General features: G+C 41.5%; 1 protein-coding gene across 2 annotated transcripts in view; it reads right to left on the bottom strand.

Annotated features, from left to right (window-relative positions):
- Positions 1–27,482, bottom strand: part of LOC124550914 (putative mediator of RNA polymerase II transcription subunit 12) — a 456,906-nt gene extending 429,424 nt beyond the window's left edge. Inside the window, exon 1 of one of the 2 annotated variants that reach the window (XM_047125707.1) lies at positions 27,379–27,482. The gene's annotated coding sequence lies outside the window, so the exon portion shown is untranslated. Of the gene's footprint in view, positions 1–103; positions 277–27,378 lie in introns of those variants that run through there. The other variant, XM_047125708.1, reaches the window with a different exon arrangement.
- Between the last annotated feature and the right edge of the window lie 438 nt (positions 27,483–27,920).

Raw genomic sequence — 27,920 nt, 5'->3', positions numbered from 1 at the left:
AAGCGACTACAACCGCTCGGTCACAGCGGCCGGCAAAGAAAAGGAAAGCTGAGAATACAAATAAATCTAAGGGCTTGGAATATTGGAAAAAAATGGTGCTCACAATCTGATGCATTTAAAGACGCATCTTCAACTGTCGAGCCCGCCAGTCGCAATGTGACGAGTAGAGACAGTGAAGACGTAATGATTGTTGAGGCCTCATTATCAGAACGAGCTACAAACGCGGAGGTACTTTTGGCCACTCAGCGGTCGTCTTGCACACTGCCTCCCAGCATCAATCAACCTGCAACATCGAGCGTGGCACTTAGAAGTTTACGTGATGTCTCATCTGCTTCGAATGGTTTTGCTACATTAGACATAGTTTTATATTCAACTCAAAATCCACAACTGGACGATTGTCTACAGGAACAAATTTTAAAAGGCGCTTGGGTACCGTCTAATGATTACAAATTTCCTGTTTCGTCAAAACGAAACTTAAGCTTTCAACTGAAATGGTTGGACAGATTCCCTTGGCTGTCGTATTCTAATTTTTAAAAAAAATCGAGCCTTCTGCAAAAATTGTGTCGTTATGGGTCGTTCATGTGAAGGCAAGAGAAACAATCAGCGATTAGGAAAACTGGTTTGTGAGCCTTTTACAAACTGAGAAAAAGCGTTGGAGGTGTTTCAAACGCATGCACGAACTTCGTATCACAAGCGAAATTCGGAAATGGCAGACAATTTTCTTAAAACTGTTTCCTCAAAGATGTCGACAGTAATCGCGCAATTGTCTTCAGAGAGAAAACGACAGCAAGAAGACAATAAAAGGAAACTGACGTCCATAGCAAAAGCTATAATTTTTTGTGGTAAGCAAGGCATTCCTTGGAGGCCATACTGACTCTGGAATAGTTTACACATTATGGGAATCTCAGCGATAGCTAATGAACGATGGCAACTTTCGAATGTTACTGCGTTATGCTGCTTAGTCTGGAGATAAACATATTTTGGAGCATTTGTCTACAGCTCCAAAGAACGCTCTATATACCAGCCCACAAATTCAAAATGAAATTATTGCTGTTTGTGGTGAAATGGAAATGAGCGTTTGGCGTCATTGGCCCGGAGGCCCCTTACGGGGCAGATCCGGCTGCTTTGGTGCAGGTCTTATTACATTCGACGCCACATTGGTTGACCTGCGCGCCGGATGGGGATGAAATGATGATGAAGACAACACAACACCCAGTCCCTCAGCGGAGAAAATCCCCGACCCAGCCGGGAATCGAACCCGGGCCCATAGGACGGCAATCCGTCACGCTGACCACATAGCTATCGGGGGGACTGTGGTGAAATTATACAACGTAAAATAATTGATAAGGTAAAGAAAGCCAGAATATTTAGTATTCTTGCTGACGAAACTACTGACATTGCACACGTAGAACAAGTTTCACTTTGCTTAGGGTATGTTGATTCGGAGAATGTTAATCACCATAAAATTAAGGAAATGTTCCTCGAATATATTCCAACTATCGATGTTACTGGATTCGACCTTGCAAAGCTGATAATTAAAGCATTCAAAAAACACGGCCTTGACTGTTCCCATGTAGTTGGTCAAGGCTATGACTGTGCTGCAGTTTTGAGTGGGCACTTGCATGGTGCCCAAGCGTACGTTCATTAGGAATACGCCCATGCTCTTTATGTGCATTGCAGAGCACACTCGTTTGACCTTGCAATTGCTGACGCATGTTCACGAACAGAAATCAGAAATTGCGTGGTGATTGTGCGTGCAGTCTGTTGGGCCTTACTTCGGTCATTCTGCTCAACGTACTGCCGTATTAAAAGACGAAATTCGCCAACTGTTGCCAACTGGACACCAAAAGAACTTGCTTGCACTATGTGAAACACGATGGGTCCACAAGCACGAAGCAGTCAGTCGTTTTCAAGGAAATTTGTCCAGCAATGGTCGCCGCCCTCGAAAAACTGCAGTCTAACCATAACAAGGACACGTCAAGACAAGCTGTCCAACTGATAAACACACTTCATTCCTCAAATTTTGTGACGAGTTTAGTGGTCCTTCAAAAAGCGATGAGCTACACACTATCGATATCAAAACAGCCGCAAGGAACCAATATGGACCTTCTTGCAACATTTCATCATGTTGACAATGTTCTTAACGCCTTGCAGTTTTTAAGAGTCAATGCTGAAGATGAATTTACAAAGGTTTTTGCAGAAGCAAAGCTAGCGTCACAGGAAAATGGTGCTTCGCTGCAGGCGCCACGTCTTACTGGGAAGCAGTTGAACCGCTCTGATACGCCTGTGGTGGATGTAATTACATATTACAGGGTGATTTTATTTATTCAATTCCTTGAGCACACAATTCAACAGTTAACTGAAAGATTCACAAAGCATCGCAAATTAATATGTGCTCTTTCTGGTCAGTTGCCAGAAAATTTCGATAAAATCACTGACATTGATGCGATATCAATGTATTCGTCACTTCTTCCGGAGAAAAGCACATCAATAATATAAGCAGAATTTGACACTTGGAAGGCACAGATGACTTCAAAGAGAGTTAGTAAAAAATCTGCTTTGGATTACTTAGATCTGTGTGATTCAAAGTTGCATCCAAACATTTCAGATTTTGGTAACGGTACCAGTTTCAACAGCTGCTCCAGAAAGAACATTTTCCAGCTTATGGAGATTAAAAAATTATCTTTGGAACACAGTTTCCGAAAATAGGCTCAACGGTTTGGCTCTAATGAACATTCACTACAGCATAGAACTTGATGCGTCAGTAGTCGTAGATTGCTTTTCGGGGGGAAAAAATATAGAAGACTTGTTATATAAATGTGTATTTGCTAAAATAAAAAAATTATAAAACTTACTTTGTTTGTAATTCTGCTATTTCCATTCTGATCAATACATACACAGTATACAGTGCATTTGTAGTACCTACAGCAATACATGAAGAGACTGGTTATGTATTTATGACTAAAAAAACTTAAATTCTACTTACGCCTTTGCTGTGCTTCTTCCTAATATGGTATCTCTGCGAAATCTGCTATTAGCAACAACAGTTATTGTGCAGTTTGTTGCTACTGCTGATGTCTGTATGTGTTAACGTTAAGTTCTATTATAAAAGTATCCATTCAATATGTCATAATAAAATTTGTACTGCTATCGCAGTTCTCTCTCTTTTTCATTGAACGAATTAATGTGGACTACATTTCGTAAATGCAGAACCTCCAATGAGATATATTAAGTTCACACAAGATAGGAAGCATTAAAATTTATTCACACTAATTACGATTTATGCAAATTTGTACAGTTTAGTACTCGAATCGAAAATCGTCCATAAACCATTCTAAATGGACCTATAATCTTCTAGAAGTTTTCTTGCCAGTAGCCGGCCATTGCCTACCTTAGCAATCTAACACTATTACAACATTCATAATTTAATTTCAGATTCATTGCCATTGATAAAGATTACATTTGAACATTCACGTTCCTATTCCGCGCTTTTTTTCTGTCACATCTACCATAGTACTAAGCAGTGTGGTGCAAGAGAGCCGGATACAACCCCAGAGTTGACCATACTGGTATTGGTTTTCCACGGTTTCCCAGTTCACTCTAGGCCAGGGGCGGGCAGGAATCCTGCACGTGTGCGGTGCACTTGCACGCGTGCAGTTAACAGGTGTGCCGCGTGCACACAGGGGCAAGCTGGCCACCCGCTTACCTCCCATCCCCACCACACCTTCTGTCCGCTCCTTCCTCTGTAGTGCGTTTTGTTTCCTAGCTTGCTTTATTGAGTGAATGAGTAAGGTTAGTAGGAGTGCTTGAAAGAAATCATGGTTTGAAAGAGTACCTATTACCTACGATGCGTTTTAGTTAATTATCACAGGTGGAGTTTACAATACGTTTAATATCTGGAACAAAATTTCTACATACAGACAAACACAAACAGTTACGTAAATTTTAATCACTGATGTTTGCTCTTAACCGAGACTTATTAATTCAGCAAATGGTTTCCCAGCTCTCGCTATATTAAGCGCAGTCTTTTAACTTGCACATACCGCTGGGCTATTATTGTTGTCGTCCTGAAAACTTGAAAACAGTGCTCCATAAAATGTTAAATCAGTTAAATGAGAGGCATGATGAGAGAAAGTCGCAGATCTCTCGTGACAACAGAAACTACGACAAATTCAAATGGCTCTGAGCACTATGGGACTTAACTGCTGTGGTCACCAGTCCCCTAGAACTTAGAACTACTTAAACCTAACTAACCTACGGACATCACACACATCCATGCCCGAGGCAGGATTCGGACCTGCGACCATAGCGGTCGCGCGGTTCCAGACTGTAGTGCCTAGAACCGCTCGGCCACTCCGGCCGGCCAACTACGACAGATTCATCTGGTATCGTCAGATCGCTCTTCTTAAGCTCAGTCAATTCCCCATCCGCTCAGAGTCCGACAAATTGTACTCGTCCTTGTGAAATTTATTATAATGACCTTCAATACTAAACTTCCGTTGACCAGCGAGAATACTGCCACATATTAAACATTTCGAATTTTCACGTTTTTGCACAAAGAAAAAATGATGCTCCCATAACTTTTTAAAAGATAGCAAATCTCCACTTCTCCGTTTCTTGAAATACAACGTTCACTACGTAGTGCTCGCTTCGCATCAACGTCCGCAGCTTAGCCTCCCACTACACTGCCGCCACCTGCCGGCTGTCGCCACAGCCCAGGTCGACGCCTGCACGCGAGCAGCACACGTGCAGCGCTGTGCGCTCATGAGCCGCGTGCAACGTTTGCCCGCCCCTGCTCTAGGCGAATGCCGCAATGGTTCCTTGAAAAGCCCACGCCCGTTTCCTTCCCCTCCGTCAATAAAAGAAATACGGCCAAATCTCCGTCTCTAATGACCTTACCTGTCGACCAGACATAAACACTAAACTCACTTCCTTACTCCTACCACAGAAGATGTCGATGGGCCTATGAAGTGGAAACCGAACATTTGTTGTCAGCACTGAGCAAAACGGAAATTATTTTCTTCACTTCTCCTCTCTTTGTGATGGTCATTGTGTTACTTGTCTAGCTCACTAACTCGTTGTTGCATGAATTTAAACCACTTATTGGATGGACGTGGATTGCGCAGATGTTCACTGCCATCTCTAAGCAATGTTTACTGCCATACAAAACATCTTCATGGAGATACCATCATCGACAAAAGAATTTTACTATTTCTGATTAATGATAATATTTATCAGTTAAATGATCCACAACTCTACTTTATTACGATGTCCATTTGTTGAAACCTCCCCCCCCCCCCCCCCCCCCCCCCCACCTGGCTACGCCTATGGTTGACACTTTACACCGGTAGCCCCCTTCGCCCCGCGCCATATTGCATTCCTTTGTAGCAACTCTTGAGCGGTCGCTTATTTTATCTGGAACCACTGTCTTATTATGAGGGCCAACTTTTTAGTTTCTACAAAACCAACGAAAAGATAAAATTTTTGGTACAAGTCAATTTCCTGTTTTTCTAGAAATAGAAAAAGTTGTAAAAGTAAAGAAATTCTGTTATTCTGCATGTTGTATTTTGTCCGGTTCGTGCAGTTTTTTTATGTTGTTGCGTTGGTAAACATGTCTGAAATGCTTCTTCACAGAGTTAGCCGTACCGGACGGTTAGCCTTTTGTCGGCTGTCAAAAACATTACAACTATTTTAAAACTATCGACTATTATCAATTTTGTACAAAAATTGATCAGAAAATTTGTGTTAAATTTTGCTATAGGAACGAGTAAAACTGGGATTAACAGAAGACATAACCGTTTCGAAAAAATCTTATAGATGATGGATCCTTGGACGTCCTAGCACGTTATCCAAACGCTGAAATCGTGGAAAAAGTAAAACAAGTGATTGCGACTGATCGTCGCCGTCAGAGAAGTCGCTGGTGTGGGCAGATTTGTTCGAAAATTTTCGCAATTCGAGCAAAATCAGTGACAAATGCAAGTTGCTCGAAAGCCGCTAGATCACGTCTGCAATGCTGCAGAGCTACTGAAACCCGTCATATAACATGTGGTCAAACATTCATTTGGGGACATAACGTCATCCTTAAGGTTCAGTCGTTCCAGTGGAAGCATTCTGGATCGTCGAGAGTAGGTAGGGTTCCGCAACCTGCGGCCCACACGCGGCACAGGAAGTGAGCATCCAGCACACGATCAGTATGTAGTGTCTAGCAATCCTGCGTACTCGGTTCGCTAGACAAAAACCAAACGACTCGTATTAATGAGTTTTCTTAAAAGAAAACAATTACTATACTTAACTTCGGCAGTTACACAGATACGTCGCAAGCAAAGGGCGACATACGAAATAATCAGTCTTTGCAGTGACTGCTGATCTCTAACTGAACTAGTATCGAAGTGGCTAACGTTGTGCCCAAACTTTCCTCATTCGTGTGCTGTGTTTCTGCTTCCGTTCTTCGGTCCACTGTATACTGTTTATTGAAATTTATGCTAAATTGATTATTTTCAATTTGTAACGCCCGCTACACGATTTGCTCTCATTGGTCCATCGCGTTCGTAACACTGCCGCCCGTGATGTAATTCAAGCCCAAGAGTCTCGTTCTCGTAACCGGATAATCCGTACGGCGCGCTGGTCTGTTATCTTACAGCTGGCTACTTCAGCTGCACCTGAGAAACTGGAGATTTACAGATGTATAATGATATTAATTTATAGAAATACAAGGAAATTCTGCGTTATTTCTGTGCAATTTTTTATGAAGAACCGTCTTCGCTGTAGTTCTGATCCTTACAAGTCGGTAGGAGTCAAAAATCTTCACGTGGATTGCAATTACTGCCAGTGTTCGCTGTCTACCAGCGCCGTGGGCGGTGCTCCGACGAAGTCAAGAGCTGTGCCGGCGGATCATTGTACCGTAAGCGCGAAATACAGACAACCCATAGCTGTCTGTAGATCCAGAGGGAAGAGAAAAGCTCCTTGAAAATAAAATGTTTCCAAAGTAGAAGAGAAGAGAGTATCCAAAAAGTACGAAACAGAACTGCAGAACAAGTTTGAGGCAAACAAAGCTGGGTTGAGTAAAGCATCAAAGGGAAGTGGAGTATGACGAAAGATGTTCTACACGAAACTGTAGAAGTAGCTTTAGGTACAGAAGACAAGATAGAAAGTGCAGGATGGTTTGATGAAGACCGTAAAAAGGCGATGGCAGAGAGAAATGAGACAAAAAGAGAAAATGATAAACAGGGCAACAAAAGCTAATACAGAAAAATTCATGAAGAAAAGGAAAGAGGCAGATAGAATTTGTAGAAGAAAGAAACGAGAATGAGAGAAGATACGGATTATGGCGCGCTAGAAGAAGAATATAACGACAAAGAAGTAAGGAAATTCTACAAGAAAGTTCAGTAATTGAAGGCTTGCAACCACGCACTGCATTCTGTAGAGAAAAATATGAAAATTTTATACGAGGAGAAAAACAGATTTTAGACCGAAGGGCTACATATTTCAGTGAGCTCCAGAAAAAAAAAAAAAAAAAAAAAAAAGAACAAAGAGCGTCCAACCGTGGCCAAATTTTGGTCAGGATGAAATACTTGTACCCACACAAAGAACAGAGAAAGTTAGACAGGCAACAAGAAGTCTAAAGAATAACAAAGCTCCAGGCAATAACAACATTTCGGCACTGATGATCAACGATGGAGGTGAGTATCTGACAAGACATATGCGACAACTGATAGCTGAAATATGGGAAAAGGAAGTGAAGCCAGACCAGCGCAATTTGGCCATTATTTGCCCGATTCACAAAAAGGCGGATAAAGAAAACTGTGAAAATTACCGCGGTATCGGTTTAGTCGTTGTATACAGAGAAAAAGCCAAAATCATTGCTATCAGTCTTGCTCCACTTACAGAAGAAGTACTTGCGAGACTACCAGTGAGGGTTTCAATGGGGCAGACAACTGGCCACATATTCACTATAAGGCAAATAATGGAAATGTGTTTGTATATAACGTGGATGAACATCAGCTTTTTGTAGACTTCAAACAGGCCTATGATAGTGTTAAAAGAAAAATGCTCTATCAGATCCTAATGGAGATTGAATTCCCATAGAAACAAGTCAGATTGGTACGAATGACCCTCACCAGTACAAAATGCCAAGTAAAAGTAGAAGGAAAACTCTCTAAAGAATTTGATGTCAGCCAAGGGTTACAACAAGGTGAAGTACGAGGGCTGTTCAATAAAGAATGATCATAATTTTTTGTGGTCATAATTTCTCGCGCTAAAATTTAATCTTGTGATATCCTGTTAGCTTAATGTGCAACAAACACGCCATAGTAGTTTCATTGTTGGGGCTCCTGGTTGCCGCCTGTGAGAGGCAGGCAAGGCCAGACATGTTCAGTATCGCATACGGCTGCAATGGAGGTAACACGCGAGGAACAACACGCGGCTTTGAAATACTGCTTTCAGCTCAACAAATCTTCAGCTTAGGCCTATACAATGTTACAGGAGGCCTATAGAGAGTCTGTTCTTCCCTCGAGCAGAGATTGAAGATAGTTTAAAATGTTCAAAGTGAGGAGACGATCAGTTTCAAAGGAAGGTAAACCCGGTGCTCCAGCTACTGTTCTTACGGAAGAAAACATCAACACTACTGTTGTCATTGTGAGAGAGGATCGGCGAATTACTTTAAGGTCACTTTCTGATATACTGAACATATCACTGGCTGCCACCCACTTGTTGGTGACAGAAAAATTACACATGGCACGTGTTTGTGCGCAATGGGTTCCAGGGCTGTTGATTCCCAAACAAAAGGACATTCGCGTGCAGGACTGCATGCAGTTAAAGTTGATGTTAGAGGAAGTACTAGAGTTTCTTTCAAACGTAATCATTGCTGATGAAACTTCGTTACATCATTTTGATCCTGAGAGCAAACAGCAAAGCTCAGTCTTTTTACATACTGTATAATTTGTTACACGGTTCTTGGCCTTTTATCTGCAGATACTTTTTGAAGTGTTTCACGGACTTCAAAATTACGCTGTACGCGTGTTGATTAACGTAGCTGTGGCTACACCTACAGACATATTCATTTATTTTCATATCTATCTCTTGCCAGTAACACTAAGACAGATGATCTGTCAATGTATTGCTATGTTTAAAAGTGCTAACAAAATTAGGGTACTGGAGTAGCGGTGTGGTACAAAACCTGTCCCCTCAGCTCCCGTATCCAGGTGATCTCCTCCTCCAAGGTCTGTGAGATAAGAGGGGGGGGGGGTGGGGGGGCGAGGTCCAAAAATAACAAAGAATGACAGAAATTTCATAATACTAATTTATTTTTCAATATAATACCCGTGTATACTAATACACTTGCGAGCACGCTCAGATAACTTCTACAAACCATTCAAATAAAAGGTCTTCGATTTCGACCCCAACGAAGCGTTCACAGCATCATTGTCAACTCATCGTCCTTTGAGGTGTTTTTTAGGTTTGGAAAAATTAAAAAGTCTGATGGAGCCAAATGTGGAGAATATGGCGGATGACGTAACAATTCGAGCCTGCAGCCACGCAGAGTTTCCGTGTTGCGAGGGCTTTGTGCGCCCGTGCGTTGTCCTGATGCAAGAGAACTCGGCGCGAGCCAATATTCCGGGCCTTTTTTTCCTCTCTTCTCTCAAACAGTGTAGGAGAGTGCAATAGTATGATGCATTGACAGTTACGCCGTTTTGCAAGTAATCCACCGTAGTTACCCCTTCTGCGTCCTACAAGACCGATCCCGTCACCTTACCAGCTGATTTTTGCACCTGTATTTTTTTTTTTTTGGGGTAGTGGATGAAGGATGTTTCCATTGTTGTGGCTTGTTTCGTTTCAGTATCAAAGTGGTAAACCCACATTTTGCCCATTGTCACACGCCTTGCAAGAAAGCCGTCTTCATCCGCTTCAAATTGGCGGACGATTTCTTCACAACATTGCACACGCTCCCATCTCCGATCTGGATTCAAGTCTTTCGGGGCCCACAGAGAAGAAACTTTCCGCATTCCCAAAATATCCACAACATGTCATGAGCATGCCCGTGGGAGTTTCCAATGTTGTTTCAATGTGCTGCACCAATGTTCGACGATCCTGCAAAATCGTATCGTGAATTGCAGCCACTGTTTCATCAGCGGCAACGGTGACATGCCTAATGCTCTTTGGCGCATCTTCCACTCTCGTTCTTCCACTTTGAAGTCGGATGCCCAGTTTTTTCACCATTGCATAATACGGAGCACTATCCTTAAGTGTATTTCGCATGTCCTCCGCAATTTCCTTGGGCGCCATTCCCTTCAAATGAAGATATTCAATCACAGCACGGTTCTTGATTCTCCCAATATTCGCCATTTTGCTTACACTACGATATACAACGCCTCCTAGCGGCAAAACTAGGTGGAGTCACGAAATTTGACTTGCACACCCACAAAGAGCCAACATAAAGGCGGGTGGTGGTGGTTGTAGACGACATTACGGTAACTATCTCGGGCTAGAAACTTTTCGACCGCCCTTCGTATTATTCTCCGTACGACCATCGAGTATCTGTGCTATCCTGCAGGGCAATGTGGCACAGTTGATGAACTACTGGCCTTAATATTCTGAAGTAATGTTATTCAAATCCCATGCTAAACAGGTATTATGCAGCTTTCTTAAATCTCTGGGACGGTGTCTTCAGATGCGCCAGCTGATTTTACACATATCCTCGTTCGACACACGCCTGTGCACAATCTGTGATGGTCCACCGCCAGCTTTACCTGAAACGCCAAACCCCTCTGCCCCTCCCCCTCTGCCTGTTTCATTTAATCCAAGCTGACAACCTCACTGCTTCGCTCATTCAATGTATACGTCTCACTAACAGCACATAGCAGGCTAATATGTACTTTGTGCGATGTACAAAATGGCAAACAAATTCTTTTATACCTCTCACCATTAACCATTCTTCGATCCTCTGACGTAGGCTGTTCCAGTGTTTAATGCATCGTTTAAGTGTACGGCGCCTGCTGTAGGCTGATGTTTAAAAGTATGAAATTCGTCCTAGTGAATGCTTGAAGATCCCAAATGAGAATATTTTATCTTTTGCTTTCATATAAAAAAACATAAAATTTGCTGTGCCTTAAGCATAAACGTTCCGGGTCAAAGAATAATTATTGTGAGAGAATATGTTACATTGTAGATTGTATTGTATTGAACTGGTGACCTAGAAACGACGGAGAGGCTTCGTCCCCGCCATAGCCCTCAGTGGCTCACAACCCCACAACAGGCTACAGCAGTCCACTCACCCTACCGCCGCCCCACACCGAACCCAGGGTTACTGTGCGGATTGACCCCAGTAGAACCCCCACCCAGGCGTGTGTAACCCCAAAGTTACTGGCACACCACTAATCGAGCAGGCGGATTCATGCCGGGGACCGGCACGCCTTCCCACCAGGAAAGCGGTGCGTTATACCGCATAGATGGTTGCACATTAAAGATGTGTTATTACATTAAGTCTATACTGCATTATCTGAGGTTTCTTCCGTGAGCACTAGTGAGGTTGCTACAACAAAAGTCATGTCTGAGTAATAAACAGAAGTTATTGTATCACGGAAGTGATCAAATGTGTCCAACTGTTATCTATCGCAGCAGCACTTATAGAAAGAATACAGTTGCAAATCAAAGAAAATTAAGTTTGGTTCTCTTCAGTAAACAATGCTGGGAAGGAAAGTTCATTACTTTATAATATAGGCGATGCGGTCAAGAAAGGAGAGGTACAACATTGTGGCTATAAAAAGACGTAAGAATTTTCCTCACGCTAAAAAGCACAAACACTGGACAAGAGCTTGGTAAGAGAACGTAAGAAACTTTAAAAACCATTAATGAATTACAAGGATTCCAAACTTGGCGAGACCAATTGTAGGAATTTCTGTAGCATACGTCTGACTTTCTGAGGTCAGACACGTCGCCGTATCATTACCTATACTGATGATACAGTATAGAAACTGCCTCATGGGACTTACTCATGAGCTACCCGCTAGGTTCACAGCGTGCACGAACCACTTTGCCACCCCTGCCTAACACAGTGAGGCAAGTAGCCCTATTCTGTATCATCCATACCATTCGGTTCTGTAGGATAGCCTCGGTAGTGACGTCATTTCCAGTTCAGTAGCTGAAGTTGCTATTCTGTACGCTACTGAGGCCTGTTACTGATGGGTCCATCTGCTGATTTTTCATCTACTGTACTGAGAGATGGTGAGATGTTGCTAGGGCCATTCATTGAGTTCTGTGTGCTCTGACTGCAGAGACAATTCGTTATTTTGGAAATACTGAGTGACTTTTAGTTTCGAATGTGAGGACTATGTTTATCTGAAGAATCAGCAGGACACACCCAAGTCCAAAGGGAGTTCATAAATGTTATCATTCATGTATTCCAGCAGAGAATCATGAAAGTGGACATGGCACTGTTAATGAAGGCAAGAGAGATGAAGGCAGAAAAGCAACTTGAGGAAATGCAGTGCTGTGCAATTTGCCAACATAATCTGCAGGATGAGGCAAACTCTTTTGAAATACCAGAAAGGAACTTTAAGGCAGGTACTCAACAAACAGGAAGGCGGCGCATATTTTGGTTGAGGAACTGCGGCCATACAGGAGAGCCCTTCAAAGAGCTACAGTCATTCCTTTGCACCTGAAGTTATATTTATTTAGCAAGTCCTGAAATTACTAAATCAGTTGAACAGTCCATATCAGTCATCAAATTTTTGACAGATAGTTATTCAGAGGAAACCCAGACATACTGGTTGAAACCGATCAGTAGTGAAGTGTTTTACTGCACCCTGGCACGCACAAACAACAGACACATAGTAGCAATACATGAAGCCATTTCAGTGTCACTGGGATGTGAACGTACCAACTTTTCATTTTCTACCACCATTTCCACTGATATCTTGTATGTGACCAACACTAGTCACTGTAAACACACTTTTCTAAAACAAAAATGGGAATCGCATGCCTGGTATTGTGTCGGCTGGCCGCTTCGGGTGTGGGGCACTGTGCAAGCTACGGTGCCCGTTCAGGGTGCGCAGTCACGGGTGAGTGTGCCTGCGTCTGTGGTCACTTGTCTTTGATTGGCTGGTCCCAGGAGAGACAGCGACATGACAAGGGCTCCACCTCGGTACCTCAGGGGCCGTAGTGACTCATTGCCAAACGGCTTGCAGAATTGCAGGGAGGCTCAGCTGCAGTAACTCTACCACTCCATGTGCTTGCCTACCAAATTGATTGGCAGAGAGACTGAGCAATGCAGATTTCGATTGTAGGGCAGTAAGATCATGTATGCTACAAACCAGCTGCCTGAATGCCCAAGTGTCAGCTGTTTGCCCATTCCTGCTTGGCTGCCTGTGAATGGGCACTCAAGCTACAACAATCTACTAAAATAACAGTCACAACACATTCGTTGCAACTACAGACAAGGCATCATGTTCTTGGAATTTCTTCACAAATAAATCACTTTTGTTGCTTTCGCGCCATATTGGAACACCCAAACAGTTGATAGCTGTTCACCTTCCAGCTTCCATATCAAAGTTTCACCTCCTGTTATGATGTTGTACGTGGAAATTGCTTTTATTGAGTTTAATGTTTTGAGCATTTTCTTAAACCAATTGATTGTAGCCTCTATTTGAGCTTCAGTCAAATTGTGTAGATTTAATCACAATCAGATCTTTTTCATTACCAAATGTTCAAGTAAAATCTAATGTACTGCAGTCATTGACAATCCTGAGGACGCCCTCTCCCATTGTAGGTCATGTGCCAATCATCTGCAGAGTTTCACCATGATTCTTAGTCCATTTTAAACTCTAGATCCCCCCTATAACTGGCTGGTTAAGTCAGTTCAAAGGTTGAGGCTGGCAGTGACACAGTACCACGTCTAGAAAGTTCAAACCAACCTTTGGACTGATAACAATTTACCCATTTCTTATTTCAACTCAAATAACTTTAATTTTTTTCCTATTTCAGCTCTTTTTCAAATTTCCGGCTTCAACCCAACATTGTTGGTATATGAATAACTAGTTGGATGCCCTGTATTTAATCAAAAGAAAAATGTAATTTGATTTCATTGAATCAAAAAGTTACCATTCATATCCATACTAAGAGGTACACATGGGTAGGGGCAAGGGATGGGCTGCAGTCCCCCCCCCCCCCCCCTGCTCTTTGCGAGGGGAAAAAATATAGTCTAATCATGCATTTTTCTTTCATGAAAATTATTTAAAAGCCGTTATTACATAGGTTTTTAATAGGGTCAGAACTGGAACTTACAAGTCGCCATCTGTCTTCTGAAATATTAAAAATACTGCATACACCCAGGTGTAGGCCCCCTCCCTTATAAACTATCGTATGGGTGTCCTTGATTCATATTAATAATGTAAAAAATGTACTCTGCATGTCCTAACTTAATATGCGTACCATTTACGTATCAAAATAATCTGTCTTAAAAATTGTGAGTTGACACCTACCAGTCAGCTGTACTGGCACAGAAACTCGATGTGAGATAGCTACAGTTTTGCAAGACAACATGGCTAATCCTGGACAATATCTTCAAAACAATTTAAAAAACGACCTGGCTAGCACATCACTTGATCAATCGACTCCATCTGCGACAGGAGAATGAAAGCAACAGTGCACTGATAGCTGAGTTCAACAACTATAGTGGACGAACAGTCAACAGCGGACGCACAGCGATTCTAACACCAATGGAGTGGTTGGTCATGTTCTGGCACCCCAGGATCTAGAAACTGGGTTATACGGAGTAGCAGGTAGCTGTGCTCCACACCAGCAGCAACGACACTCCCTCAAAACAGGAGTTGTCCCTTGCACCCAGGAAACCAGCAGACGATAGAGAAAGCAGATGGAACCACAATGCCCTCTGCAGTGCCCAATAAAATGGCAGCGTGTACCTACAGACTGGACAGCTACAGAGCCCACTGTGAAATGTGGAGGACAAAAACTTGTACCATAATCATTTATAATCTATTTCAATGGGTTGTAATGCATATCTTTGACAGATAGGAGGGAAACAAGTTGTAGTACAACAGCAGTTGTAAATACAGTTAAGTATTGTAGTAGGTGTAGATTTCATTAGCAGAAACAGTTATGATGATAGGAAGCAGATGCAGTAGTGCGATCTACGTCTTTAACTGCCAACACATAAAAAAAGAAAAAAAAAAAAAAAAAAGACAGTTGATAGTAATAATTTGAGTAAAAGAACAAATACAGCATATATTTAAATTATAGCTAACAAGTTACAATGTAACAAATGTAAGTGCATCATCTTAAGTCCTGTGTGTGTGTGTGTGTGTGTGTGTGTGTGTGTGTGTGTTCTGGAGTTCAACTTCACTTCTAACTCATTTGAGACACAGACCACTGTAGGGTAAATCAGATAATAATAAATCATGCTATTGCTGTAAGGATAAAATACCTTAGGTGTAATGTTGATTTTTTCCATTAATTATTTCAACAACAGAACAGTTCAATTTTTAATAATACCTGATTCACTATTTAAAAAAAGGGTAAGTCAGATTCATCTCTAATTAAAGTACAAAAACTTCTAAAACACTCACATGTTTCTTCTTGGCACTTATCTTTGAATTTGTAGGTAATAGTTGTTAAGGACCATTTCTGATGTTTTGTCAGCGTGAGTGGACAGTCTTAACAAAGACTCACTCTCATGGCTGGTGGTAGAGCTCAGGTGCAGAATGTGACATCTGGAATACATTTTGAGGAACAGTGGGTACACCATCAGAGATATAGGCAGTATACGACACCTTACACCCTGTGAAGTGACAGGTCAGAAGAATTAATGTTGGACATGGCCTCTCTGCCATACATCCCCAGAGTGGCGGCCAGAATCAGTTATATATTGAGCAAACGCATGTCTACACACTGTAAGGGGCGATCAAAAAGTTTCCATTTGTGGACATTGCTGCAACGTATATTCAACATAGTTTGACTGTGATCTGGGTATACACCCACCTACATATGGGCAAGGGATTAGAGTGGCATTTGTGCCTTTCCAACATGCCTGTGCTAAATGTGGAAACATGAACTATAGTGACGTTATTATCAAATGCATAGAACATGCTGTCATTCTTTTCTCAGCTGTCGAAGGACAAATGTTGATAGACATCCATCAAAGAACGAAGAATGTTTATGGGGCAGTGTAGGAATACTGATGAAGTCACAGACTTAGGAGAAGGAAATCAAATGTAGACTGGTATTGAGGGACGGCTATTACATGGCAGTGCTACTCCAATATCTCATCCCCCCCCCCTTTTTTGAGTGCTTTAAACAGAGCAACACACTGACAGGCCTTTTATCCAAGTGTTACTGACAATATATACACATGATAATAAATGAAGACATCTGTAGGTATATCCACAGCTAAGTGAATCAACACGTCAGATCACTTTAAAAAGTCCCTGTAAAAGACAAACCCAGAAAGTTTCTTTCTATTTCATCACACAGTACAGATCTAATAGGTAGTTCAGTTCTGCCCATCCCTGACCCAATATATAATTTTGTTTTGTTTTGGCAACCAGTTTCAGTCATAGACAGACCATCTTCAGATCAACATGTAACTCCACTGTTGCCTAGTAAAGCCAATGCACAGAGCTCTTGTACATGACAAAAAGCACTTACATGCACGTACAATGGCTCCATGTGTCACCAATGTTGTTACATACTGGTCTGGTCAGTCGACGACTGAAACCAGTTACCCCAGAATAGTAAACACCATTTGTGGTCTAGGCTGTTGTTTTTGTTAAATTCAAAAAAGATCACATATGTTCGTTATGATTGCGTAAATTATTAGCTTTCCTTGATGTAACCTCACAAGAAAAAATTGCAAGGTGTCAAGGGGTCGGCACTACCTATCCAGCCATGTGACAACATCTCACGCAGATAATCTTGTAAACAATTGTGGAGATGTGGATGGGCACAATCTTACTGAAAGATGACCACAATTGCAGTGTCAAGATAGATGATACCGTCGAGTTCTCTTTGTGAAGAAGCGTCCACAAACTGTCTTGTTGACCACGGAACAGAACATGTTGACTTTCTCAAAATCTTATATGCGGTTTCACAAACCCTCATAGACATGTGTAATGTTGGTTAATGTTTCCTGAAAGAGGAAAGCGACTGTGCTGATGAAGACTAATTTTCTTGCAAAGTTGTTCTTTTTAAGATGGTTCTGCATACAAATGCAGATGGAACAATTTATTGACATAGGTTATGGCTTTCAGAAGCTGCAGTTTGTACAGCTTCACTCTTAATCATTTACATGTGATTTTTACACACTGTTGACTGAGGGATGTGCATCTCTGTGCTAACTAAACAATTATACTTGGTGGGCAATATCATCACATCCCTCACCTAGGCCAATGTCTGTTCCGACATGCCCAGTCAGCTTGCACATTTAGCATCACACAAACACCCTCAAATTTCTTGTAACACCTCACTATGCTGTTGTAAAGAGGTGGCGCCTTGTGAAAAACTGTTTTACACTCACTACTAATTGGCAATGGGCAAATTCTACCACACAATGTGCTCTCGCTGCTTGGTTCACTGGCATTTTCATTGACTATGGTTCGTGGCACTCCATTCACGGTTTTCCAAACAAATTTGCTGGCACCATGTAAGAAGAAAAAAGAAGCAAACTTTGAGCATATGTCTTTCATATATTTTATCATTTATTACATTATGTTTAGCTGTTTACCTATACAAACAAGTTTCATGGACTTCGTGATTAAATAATAAAGTTTCACTGCAAACATCATTACACTATCTCAGAGGTATGGAAACATGTGTAAAATAAAAATCCAAAAAAGGTTATAAGTTAATTAAAAAATATGGCACTAGCATGGGTCTTAATTAGTGTCACAATATTCAAAGCAAAATATCACAATCAATCTAATTCAGAAATTTTGATTTCTTTTAACTTTGGTTACATTTCACTAACTGATTACACACGGAACCATTGGGCACAGCGACTGGATATTAATGTAAGGGAGGATAGGAACAAACGAATCAGTCGCAATCTTGTTGGATTGGACCATAATAAACCAATGGGATTGTGACTGACTGCTGTTGCTATCTTTCCTCGGTTAAGCTTCGCATCAACAAGACATCACCAGACAAAATAATGGATCATATGTGGCCAGATAAGTGATAGCAACAGAAACATGCCATGCATCACTTCATCGCTAAATTCTGACATGTAAAAATATTTTAGACTTTCTTAAACACAAGTCATGAAATGAAATTTCAATTTATTATGCCATATAATTTATCACATAAAGTGGCAACTATACAGACTATACAGCAGTAACTTAAAACTCTTCACATTATTCTAAATGCAAAAGAGATTGTGATAGAAAATCTAGATTAACTTATGTCACATAAGTGACTACAAGACTGGAATATTTATACACTAAGGAAAGTTCCAGCTAGCAGTGTGGACTGAGGCAGGGGTTTCCTGGCTAGGACTGTGGATAGGAGGGGTGTCAGGTGCACGTGCTACGCACGTGTAACACGGGCACAGTGCAGATGAGGTGTAGTGCACAATAAAAGTGCCATGGGGTTGCAGATTGTGGGATGGGTGACAGGGTGGAGAAAGAGGAAACTGTCACATGGAGTGTGTGTGAACAGTGGGTTAGCAGAACTCAGGCCAAGAGGTTACAGGAGTGAAGGGTTTGCTGTAATAACAACTCCCATTTGCTTAGTTCCGAAAAACTGATGCTGAAGGGTAGGACCCAGATGGCATGTGATACAGCCACTGAACTCTATTGTATGTTCAGCTGCGTGTTGTGCCACTGGGTGGTAAACTTCGTTCATGGATGCATTTGGCAGTGGCCACTCAATCTGGTGGGTGTTTGTGTTGTCCTCATCATTTCATCATCATTCATCAAAGTGGCGAGATTGGGCTGAGAAAAGGTTGGGAATTTGTACGGGTGCTGATAACCGTGCAGTTGAGTGCCCCACAAACCAAACATCATCATCATCATCATCATCATCATCATCATCATCATCATCAATCTGGTGGACAGCTGGTTGGTAGCCACACCAGCATAAAAAGCTGTGCCGTGATTGCAGTGGAGTTGGTAGGTGACATAGGATAAGGCTGTCATGAACACCTCCAACAAATTGCTCAAAGCCTTGCCTCTCACATCAAAGATACTAACCCCTTCCTTCAATGACATTCCGCCATCCCCACCCCTTTGGCACCTGGATTCCTGCTCATCACTGTCGGTGCCCCCTACCTACACACCCTCATACCCATCACCTTACCAGTACTGAACACTACCTCTGTTAACATCCTTCACACTATCAACCAATCTACCTCGTTCCTCATACAACTTACCAACCATATCCTTTGAGGGAGGTATATAAACAAATCTGCAGCATAGTCACAAGCACTCACATGACATCCTTCCATGACAACCTTTTTCATGGGCCATTTACATGGAACCTTCTTAGCCTCCCAAAATCACAATCCCATTACCTGGTTCAGGTTCACTGATGACATCTTCATGATATAGACTGGGCCAGGACACCATATCTGATTCCTCATCCTCTACACCTTATCCCCCATCCACTTCACCTGGTCCTCAGCAACCCAACTGCCACCTTCCTGGATGTTGACCTCCAGCTCTCTCATGACTCCATTCACAACTCTGTCCACATTAATCCCAGTAATCACCAACAGTAGCTGCAATTTGGCAGCTGTCATCCCGTCACTGAGATAGGTGCTACCCCCCTCCCCCCAAATGTAGTATACATACGGATTTCCTATGCCATATCCTCACAGTCCTAATTCTTCCACCACCCCCAAGAATCAGCTGCAAAGAAGTGGCCCCCTTGTCACAAATATCACCCTGAACTGGAACAACTAAATCATACCTTCGCCACGCCTTTCACTATCCATCATCGTGCATGGAAATGAGGGACATCCTATCCAAGATCCCACTCCTCCTGAAGTGGTATTCTGTGGCCCACCTAACCTACACAACATCCTGGTCCATACTGTGCCACTTTTACTCCCAATCACTTGCCACCTGTGCAAGATCTACCCAATCCACCCACTTAGTCCTATCACAGGCTTATCATATACCATAAGAGGCAAGGCCACCTGTGAAAGCAGACATGTAATCTAACATCTCTGCTGCAGTCAATGCACACTTTTTATGTTGGTATGACAATCAACCAGCTGCCTATCATACTGAATGGCCACCTTCAAACTATACCCAAGAATGAAGTTGACCATCCAGTGGCTCAACATGCTCAAGTTCAATGGGTGCTTCACAACCTGGGCCATTTGGGTTCTTCCCTCCAGCTGACTCACCTGTTTGACACATAAAGAGTGACTAGGTAATGTGTAACTGCCAGTACCCCTGATGAACAGGTAGGGCTCACCCGTACCCCTTGGTAAAGGCGAGGCCCAGGGAGGAGTGACTGCCTGAGCAGTAATCTTCCTAATTGCCAACTGGTCCCTCTGCCTGGAGTTCAGGGGTACCTTTTGCTTCACCCAGATTGAGGTACACAGGGCATTCATTCATGGGATGAAGTGGCATGGTTCCCAGTGCATTTGATGTAGTGGAGAGGAGGTGGTGTGCGATCTCCCTCATGAACATGCTTGTCACAAGTTAAACATTTTGCTGTGTTTTCAGGAGGTGTGAACAATCACCTACGACGGGTGTACTCCTGTCTGTGGGGTAGCGAGGTGCAACTGGAAGATTCATCGTGTCTTTGGCCTCATTCCATTTCTGTTTATTAGACGGAGGTTGCATTGATAGAGTTTATGAACTCATTACGAGGAACCCCACAATTGCCTGCATCTCTGATGGTGTGCTCCTTCCTTCTGGGGGCCCCACAGACAGGAGTACACCCGTCTTAGGTGATTGTTCACACCTCCTGAACTCCAGGCAGAGGGACCAGTTGGCAATTAGGAAGATTACTGCTCAGGCAGTCACTCCTCCCTGGGCCTCGCCTTTACCAGGGGGTACGGGTGAGCCCTACCTGTTCATCAGGGGTACTGGCAGTTACACATTACCTAGTCACTCTTTATGTGTCAAACAGGTGAGTCAGCCCTCAGGCACACACAGGGAACAAGAAAGACAAAAAGGGAGACCTCACATGCAGAAGGATGACAGGAGAAGTCAGAAGAAGGAGAGAAAGACAAAAATGAATTCCGCTTAAGTCTTCCAACACTTTCACAAGTTTTGGCCTCCCGACTGTACGCAAGACGTGGGCCCCACAGGAGGCGAGCATGTACTCAGAAACGAGTTGCGAGTCCCTCAAGAACGTGTGTCACAGGACTAGTTTGTGCACCTACTGCCCCTGCCTCCCACATTCCTAGCCAGTAAACCTGCTGCCACCCTCCAAGCCACTAGCTACCCATCCCCAACCTCTCTTCCTACTCTACCACCCCCCCCCCCTCTACCCACCCCACCCAAAACAACCCCCACTCCACCTACTGAAATGTGAGTGGTCCTCTTTACTCCTAAAGTATTTACAGACTAGAATATTTAGAAGATTAAGGTCATAAATATTAAATTGTTATGACCACTAAGGGTTTTTTACCTTACAGAGAGGACTTCTTAATACAGAATTAAACCCTGCACAAAACCCTCAGTGGGTTTTCAGGAAACAACTCCACAACAAGGAAACCATGTTCCATAAGGTTCAAGTTTTGGACCAATAACACTACCTATACTCAATAGCATATCAGGTGTGTTGAATGTTGCATGAGAAGTCCTATCTACCAGTAATATGATTAAATTAAGAACAGTAAACTAGAAATACCAAAAAAGAGATCTTAGGTGTAACCAGCAAAAAAACCATAAAATTATTTCAGGCCATGGATTAACAGGAAACCAAAATGAGCTTCACAGGATTATGCTCAACATTTCACAACCAAAAGCTAACAAAGAGGGAAAATTAGTCATGTGGCATGATTAAGAGGAAGTTGCATTGAGTATGTAGCAATTGCTGAAAATCATTTGCATAATGTAATTTTTGTCTTTTATTATCTTACTGATCATCATCACAAATTTGGAAATGGATCATCTGCTTGATTAAAGATTGAAATCTTAATTTCTTTCACTTTAATCACGCAATCATATTATGCTTCATAGGCTAACATGATCTCAATTCTGCCAAAGGAGTCTCCCCTTTCTCCTGCTCTTTCATTACTGAAAAAGGTGTTATTGTGGGTCAGAAACAGTTGTGCTGAGGAAAGGAGTATTAGTAAAATCAAAGCTTAATGACAGCCTAAGCAACATGCAGATTTGAAGGAGGTAATAATATGTTAATATAAAAAATTCATGTGAGACACATGGTAAGTTTGATTCAACTGAGGGGACAATAAATGTAAAAGATAATGATTAGAGTTTACCCTCTGCTACAAACTTTTAACCAAATATGAATGCCACTTAATTTGTCTCACTATATTAACATTTAGGTATGCTCACACAGAGGATGAAGCTTGCACAGGATAGAGTAGCATGTAGAGCTGCATCAAACCAGTCTCAGCACTGAAGACCACAACAACAACAACAACAACAACAACAACAACACAGAGCTGAAAAATTTTACTTGCTTTTAAACTGTTATGTTGTCTACTTCTAAATGAGAAGCAATTTGGGAGCATTATTTAAAAATGTAAGGACAACGTTTAGCCATGAAGACTGAAATAGCAATGTTTTCGTGAATAACTTTAGGATATGACATCCATTCTTAAGCAGGAAAATGATGAGTATGTGGAGCCTATTGAGGCTGTAAACAGTTGGTAAATGATCTAGAAGAAAATACAAATGTACATTTCAGTTCTCTGGACATGAAGACCAGTCACCTACTGGTATTTTTCCAGTGTTCTGTAAAAACATCTCAGAACTATTATAAAATGTATAAGATTGTTGTTCCATCTATATTATTTTGGAAGTATCCGTGGCGATTCCTCTGCCCCTACTGCTGGGTTTTATACAACCCACAACACCTTCAAACTCTGCGTGGGATTTTCCCTCACTCACTATGCGCCAACTATTAGTCCGACAGAAGAAAATTAACTGGCTGTTTTTGTAGTTAATTTAATTTAGTTAAATTTTGTACAGGGATATGTTTTCACTGGAGGGCATAGTTTCAGAGTTACTCAAGAAAAATGTGCTTGAAGGTAGCTTCTGTCCGTTTTCTTGAATAAATTGAAAATGATGGCCTGTAGGGAAAATATATCTCAGTACATAACTACACTAAATTTCCTACAAAAATGTTCAGTTCATTTTTGCTTTTGAAATAATAGTTCGTGCGTAGCCAGCAAGAGAATATGAAAATGTTGCATTTGGGATTTCAAGGCACCGTAGAGTGCATAAAACCCAATGCTATGGGCACCTGAATCAATCTGTATAGTGTGTGCCATTTTCAGTAAAAATACATCAAATCTAGGAAAACCATGATATTTCAAACAACCTGCAAGAGATTACAAAAAGGTACACACAGTATAACACAATGGTTGGTTGCAACTGAATCCACATAGTGTACATTCTCATACATTTCACAGTCTAAATGGAAAAAAATCAATTGTCATTAATGTTAGATGAATTTATGACTTATCTGTTTTAAAATTCAAAATGTAAAATAAAACTTTAACGACACCTAGTTAATATTTTTGTTCATCTGATATAATTACAGACAAATTTGCTATACATATTTCATTTGTTTCGAGCTGCAGGTCCTGGCTTTCTTGGGCAGCAGTCTACCGACTACCTGAAAGACAGGGAGACATTAAAATTTAAATCAATGTGAATAAGACCACGAAAAAACAGTGCAAGTTATTATTCAGAAAATACTTACCCATTCAGAAATTCTGTTTGAGAACAGCAGTGAGAAGATGTTCGATGCCTGATGCTGCAGAAGTTCCCAGCTGCCTCCGAGCACAGTAAAAATGTGTATAACTCCATGTAAAACTTTTTACCATTCCATTAAACCATACGCAGTAGGTCGTTAGCGTATGCATCGATTTAGGCTGAACTTGATAGCGTAAATCCAGTTGTTGAGCAAGCTGCGGCGTGACTGATGGAAGGTCAGTGTTAACACCATATGGAGGTCATTCGAGAATGAATGCTAGTTCTACTGGATACGGAGTGAAGTGAATAGCTATAATGCTATGAAAAGGATCAGACCAATACTTGCTTGCCGAAGAGCTCCTGCATAAATTTAGCCAAAAGGGGGGACGATTCTAATATCGCCATTTTTACCTTCACTTCTTCAGAAAGAAATTCTTCACAAACCGAAATCTCGTCCTACCCAGCCAGCCAGCCAGCCAGACGTATCAAGTCTGCATCAGTTTGTAAAGAGCCACCTGGAAGCAAGTGTACCCAGAATCGTAAAACCTCAGAACTATTTCAGCATTTACGTGACAAACACCAACTGTGTCACCCCCTCCCCCCCCTCTTTATCGAATGTCCGATGTACTCTCCTATGGCTCAAACATTTGATAGTTAGTCAGCCAATATTTTTACACGTGAATCACATTTAAAAGATAAGTATATTTCATATGTGTATGCAAATTATCTCTTTCCAGTTTACGACTGCCATTCCGAGTAAACGATCTGCAATGACACCCCCTTATGACTAAACCCAGCGTGTCTAAATTAGTAAATAAATCCAGAAAGTATTCACGAAAGTTTTTTTTTTACATAACGATACCAATAATGTAAGAGTGACGCTGAAAAGTAAAAATCTGAAACAGAAAAAAAAAGAAAATTCATATCGTTCATATCGACTGAGAAAATCCTGTTTGATATCAGCAAAAAAATTAGCAAACAATGCCACTGATTAATACGACACAAAGTGCAAAAACAGGAAATGCCATTTATCAAAGATTATTCAATACCGACGGCATCTACAATCCTTTTGTGGCTTATTCAAGTTTTTTGGCTTTCAAATTTGAATGGAATAATAAAAGTTGTTTTGGTGAAAACAAGCTATATTTTTTTGGTTATTTGGTTAAGGTGTATCCCAGGCTAGTACTTGAAGAGTTGAACGTGGGAAACGTTCCAAAATAACTACCAAATTGATCTGTAGAACGAATTATTAATTGTCCAGTACTGAACCAAAATGGTCCTAGACTCCCCAGTTTGTTACGCTATTCAGCGGTCGTGTCAACAGGGCTGTGGAATTCGTAGCTCTGTGACTTCATGTTTGGCACTTTACTGCAATCAAGTTTACGTTGTGCTGTGGTGGAACTATCTCTTTTTGTAGCTCGAGGAAACGACATGACTAAAACAACGAAATCGACACGGCGACAAGAAAATATTTCTCGTGAACTGCCTGACAACTAAACAAATCCATCATGTAGTGCTTGCCACAGTATTTCCTCCAACACTTAGCAATGCGAACTCTGTGGCTTAGCAGAATCAGAACCATTTCAAGAAAATCGTGAGATTTCTCTGATGAATAAAAAGTCCCTACTCAGGATTCCAGGAGACGACAAGTAGCAACTCCTTACCGCAGATGTGCTGTGCCACCTGTCCAAGTGGGATATGTACACAGTGGATTACGCTGATACACCGCCATGAGCTTTCCAAAATTGCAGAGAGCGGAATAACAACGAAAAAACGCTTCATACATTCTATAAAAACCTTCTTTTAAGAGTACGAAAAGGGTTTCCGGTGCTGTCATTAGTCACAGTGTTTTCGAAACACCCATCACAATCATTGATCGGCTTCAGTGCGCTGACGTCTGAATGATGTTACATACATCTGGAACCATTGCGAAAGCTGCTTCTTGCATGAGCCACCCGTAACAGTCCTTCAAAGACCATTCATATACAGCCATATTAGCTTGCCTTCTTCGATGACTTAACGTGAAAACAGCGTATGGGATGGAACAACAACAGACTATGGCATAAATGGCTAAAGGTTTTCTTGGCGCATTCCCCTCATGTCGGTGCACTACTGATTTGATGTAATCAGTCAACACTACTTTCCCTTGAGACAGCAGTTTCTGAGTCATTATAAATAAGCACTGTGTGGCTTAGTTTGGTGCACTCACTTGGTCATGACTTGATTTGGCTTATAATGCAAATCTGTGATGAAGTCATGTGCGCCCACGACGGGCAATGTGGAGATTCGTCACAAGGCTATAGGAGTGTCCCATCCGTATCGCACCAGATTAATGATGTTTTTATTTAAAATCAGTCTTACGAAGAATTATTGTCAGTCGCACAATCAGATAAATTATTTGGAAAAATCTTCTACTCTCTGTATTTTATACATTCGCCACTACATTAGTTCCTGACAATAGAATAAACGAAGTTGTGAAACTATCTGACTGACTGAGTTTGTGCTGAACTGGGACGTTTGACAATCGTGAGAAATCTTTTTAGCACCTGAGTTATTCAGCTTCAGTTTTCACAGCACCTACTTCCTAAACCCATGTGACTTGTTTTGAAAATTTTAACTGCGAATAAATACAAAGAGTGAGCAGTTTCAGAAATTTATTACAGTCAACTCAAACTTTTGACGCAATCATCCATCCTACTCCACAAATCTATTTGTATAAAAATAACAGAAAAAGATCCAGAACAAGCATTTTTTTCTACACAACACGGTACCAAAAAACATAGAAAAACAAAACTTCTCAAAAAGGTCATTGCCTGAATCATACGATTTGTAGCCCCAAATTGATTTGAAAGCCACATACTAGCACGCTTATAGCGGCACTACATTCATATAGAAAATATCCAGCAGCGTTCAAGACTTGGAAATATTGTAATAATACTATCAAAACGATAGTTAAAAATGCAATCTTTCAGAAATGTTCTAGTTCGAAGTCATTCTTCGATATTACCATTCCCTCATTATTTCAAACACTATTGGCAAAATTACTCATTATCGCCACGCTTGTCAGCAACTACAGGTAATAAAGCGGCCGTAAAACCGTATTTTTATCTTAGCTGTCACACAGTCAAATGGAAACGAGTAATACAATATGTAAAAAGCTCGTGAATATCCACAGCATTTTCATGCATTATGGCTTCTTCACTGCTAGGCAAGATACGTGTAGATATAATACACCCTCATAAGATGGTGTGAGCAATGCTTTAACATGTAACACAGACAGACACCAAATGCTCGCATAGCCTTGTGTGCCAACTCGCGCCAAATCCACATACGTCTGGAATGAAGACACATTCCCATTCAAGGCTCCTTGATCTCTGCATCCAAAGCTGATTGGACGACGTTGTCAAACTATCTTTGCAGTGATCAGAGGGCGGTTACGTGGGAGCAAGCGTAATATGGTCACGCAACTACGGTCGTCGAACTAGGTTTATGTTTGTAAACAGTTAATTAACCAAACTGGACTTACCTGTAGCACAGCAACGTCAACCGACCTCACTCTCTCAAGTTCAAAACTGGTGTGCCGGGTTCAAACCAGCTGCAGTCGTGCGATTTTAGTGCTGCCTATCGGCCATGATGTGAATCACATTTCCGACGTACGCAAACATTTCATTGGTCGAATTACAAACGATAAATGGAAGTTCGTGAGCAGATGTTTTTGACAAGTTGTGTGAGACAACAGTGTTGTCTGTTCGTTTTTAAGTGTTTTAGAATTACTTGCATCCTATTCCAAACGTGAATTATTTTTGCTGTAGAGAATTCGAAGCATGGCCGCTTCTACGCAGACAAACCAAGTTTGGGATGTGCCGAGGTTATAAAGCAGCGTTTAGTTATTGGTTTTCCGAATCTATTGATACTGAGTGATAATGGTTTACGTGAATGCTCGTTAAATATTATGTACATGACTTGCATCTGCAGGTATTTAAAGCAGAAGTTTAATGTACTGCCTTTAAGGCATTCATTAGTCTCGAAGATCTTATTAAACGGTTTTATGAAAGTTAAAATAGCTGT

Source organism: Schistocerca americana, chromosome 9 (genome assembly GCF_021461395.2).
Source record: "Schistocerca americana isolate TAMUIC-IGC-003095 chromosome 9, iqSchAmer2.1, whole genome shotgun sequence".
Lineage (NCBI taxonomy): Eukaryota > Metazoa > Arthropoda > Insecta > Orthoptera > Acrididae > Schistocerca > Schistocerca americana.
The sequence above is the reverse complement of the archived record's forward strand: the minus strand, read 5'-3'. Positions and strand labels throughout refer to the sequence as shown.